Genomic DNA, 3,484 nt, shown 5'->3' on the forward strand with positions numbered 1-3,484 from the left:
TTTCTAATAGTTTCTGCTCTTGTCTGTCCCTAAAGTTTCTTGCCTTGTAAAGTATCTGTGGTAAAGCAGCAGCACTTGGGCTTTCCACTCAGCAGTGTCATCCAGCCAGATCTCTGCAAAATCTATCTCTCTCTCTCAAGTAGTTTTAGCCTCAGCTATATTGTTGGCTGGTGTTCTGAGCCATGAAAGGGAGATGGTATTTGTTTAACTATGCTTCATAATACAAACAAGCCAAGAAAATACAACTCCTCTGGTCTTCTTTTGTGTCTCCTAATAGTAATATAGTTTTACTCTCAGTGACTGCAAAATTACTTGGCAGACAGATGTTCAGCATTTCTTTTGTTTGTAAGCATTTCTTTAAATATTGTACCTTAATAACATAATTGTGTTTAGAGTTATCAGATTAAGACAGTCTCTCATTGGTTACATTAAAAAATAACATGTCAAACAATCTGTGAAATGAGTTCCACATTATGTGACAACCATGAGTGGCTGTAACAAAATTTAATATGGAAAATAATTTCTTACTGGCTTTTACACTTTTTATACTATTAGCCAATAAACATTTTTAATTCTAAGATTAGGTTTATAGGGTAATCTTCCTTGAAAAAAGGGGTGGTATATCTAGCACCAAATTTTTTTTTCTCAAAACCTGATGGGAATCGTGCTGTGCAGAATTTGATTTACAATATTCTAAGTGTATTTTAAAAGTGTGTGTGCCGGCATGCATGCTCAGTTGCTCAGTCATGTCTGAGTCTTTGTGACCCCATGGACTGTAGCCTGCCAGGTTCCTCTGTCCATAGAATTTTCCATACCAAAATACTGGAGTGGATTGCCATTTCTTTCTCCAGGGGATCTAACTCACGTCTCTTGCATCTCTTGCGCTGGCAGGTGGATTCTTTAGCACTGTACCACCTGGGAAGCTCTATTAAAGAAGTGACTATTCTGTAAAAGAAAAAATCATGGGACTAATCTAGAACAGTACCTTGGTTACTTCATATGGTTTTGTATATACTGTGGAAAGCTACAAATGATTATTCCATATAATTTTATCCATTAAGATAGAAGATCAACTTGAAGCATATTACCAATCTATTAAATAAATGAAAAATTCTTTCGAGTAAAATCAACCACCTAAAACTGATGGTAACATAGGAAGATTTATATATGTGAAGGTATCCCTTCACTAAATTCTACATTTTATTTATTTTTTTAAAGTTTGGAATTCAAGTAGCCAAAAGATAAATTTATATAGGGCAACTATGCTTGAAAAGGAAGGTATAGAATTTAAACATTACAACCAAATGTAAAGTATTAAATAATATTAATTAGCTGTCAGGAAAAACAACTAAAGACATTAAAAATGTAATGCAAATCCAAATGGTTTGTGCTTGATTCTAAGACTCGTGTAGCACACACCAGTTTGTCTTCTCAAAGTGTGATCTCCCAACTGGCAGCCTCAACATCACTTGGGACATGTTAGAAATACAAATTCCTCAGCCCTATCCTAAGCCAACTGAACCTAAAAATTGAGGCTAGAGTCCCTAATAAACTGAATTTTAACAAACATCCAGTTGGTTCTGATACACAGTAATGTTTGAGAACTGCTGCTTCAGACAGCATGCAAAATTGGCAAGAACTAATTCAGAGCTGAGGTCAATGCAGTGTTCTTAAATTGTAAGTCCAGAGGAAGTACAAGCCAAACCTTGACAACTTGGTAAAATGAAGATAAAGATCTCTTGCTTAATTATTTCTCTCATAGTTTTCAAGCAAGTGTGATTTTTTGGAAGTCACATGCAGAAAAGGCTTACTGTTCAAGGACAAGATGCTATTTTGCAAATCTGAGGGTGTGTGACTCCAGAACACCAAAGTAAACTCCAAACAGATCATTCCTTACAGGATCATTGTTTTTTTTCTTGTATATTGTTGATGTAAAAATACTACTGGATATTTCTCTAGCAAGGAGGAGTTGATACTGGATTGGCACAAAACTGCAATTTGGGGTCTACAATCAATGCAAGCCATTTGCAAGTCCCAGCAAAGCAAAGAACGGAGAATGCTTTTTTAGAGGGGAAAAAGGAGTTAGGAGGGTTACAGTAAACAGAACCCATGGCTTTTCAGGGACTGAGACCGTGCCAGGAAAGGAGTCTTTCTTCCTGTTGGGTTCTGCTTTTGTCACAGGGTGCAGGAGCTCCCCCTTCTGGTCTCCTGAGCCTATTTAATTGAGACTTCGGTTTATTAACTTTCTAAGATATCTAGCTTTCCTCACCCGCCAAGCCAAGTGCTCATAGAAAAATATCACCACTACAGAAATTAATCAGCCTCTTGAAGCCTCTGCACTATGTATAATTCTAGTAAAAAAGCTATGACCTAAGAAGCAGACTATCAAATTTTAATCACAATTTTAGTTACTTTGTTAGGATTTAGTGGGAGTACATTGAGCCAGTGGTATACTTTGAGGAACACTTGTGTGTGTGCATGCTCAGTCACTTAGTCGTGTTCGACTCTTTTGAGACCTCATGGATTGTAGCCTGCCAGGCTCTTCTGTCCATGAGATTTTCTCGGTAAGAATACTGGAGTAAAACTTGGTAGAGAAGGCAATGGCAACCCACTCCAGTACTCTTGCCTGGAAAATTCCATGGACGGAGGAGCCTGGTAGGCTGCAGTCCATGGGGTCGCGAAGAGTCGGACACGACTGAGCAACTTCACTTTCACTTTTCACTTTCATGCATTGGAGACGGAAATGGCAACCCATTCCAGTGTTCTTGCCTGGAGAATCCCAGGGATGGCGGAGCCTAGTGGGCTGCCGTCTATGGGGTCGCACAGAGTCAGACACTACTGAAGCAACTTAGCAGCAGCAGCAGCAGCAGCAGCAGCAGTAGTCACTCAGTCATGTCCGGCTCTTTGTGACCCCATGGATTGTTGCCCACCTCTGTCCATGGAATTCTCCAGGCAAGAATACTGGAGTGGGTAGCTATTTCCTTCTCCAGGGAATCTTCCCAACCCAGTGGTCGAACCCAGGTCTCCTGCCCTGCAGGCAGATTCTTTACCAAGTGAGTCACCAGGGAATAGATAGCCTTTCATTGCTATCTGTATTGCTGGTAGCTAACAAACTGAATGGTAATCTAGTAGTAAGTACATTAAAAATCAACTAAGTTATCTTACTCTGTAGGTATACATACAAATATTTTCCATTCTGTTAGTGATCAAATGTTGCTATTAATGACCAACTATGGGGTCGCACAGAGTCGGACACACTGAAGCGACTTAGCAGCAGCAGCAGCAGCAGCAAGAGTATGTTATTAATAAACCTTGAGTGAGTGAGTGAGTGAAGTCGCTGAGTTGTGTCCGACTCTTTGCAACCCCATGGACTGTAGCATACCAGGCTCCTCCGTCCATGGGATTTTCCAGGCAAGGGCACAGGGGTGGGTTGCCATTTCCTTCTCCAGATGATCTTTCCGACCCAGGGATCGAACCCGGGTCT

This window comes from Bison bison, unplaced genomic scaffold (assembly GCF_000754665.1).
Source record: "Bison bison bison isolate TAMUID 2011002044 unplaced genomic scaffold, Bison_UMD1.0 scf7180017864035, whole genome shotgun sequence".
Taxonomy (NCBI): Eukaryota; Metazoa; Chordata; class Mammalia; order Artiodactyla; family Bovidae; genus Bison; species Bison bison.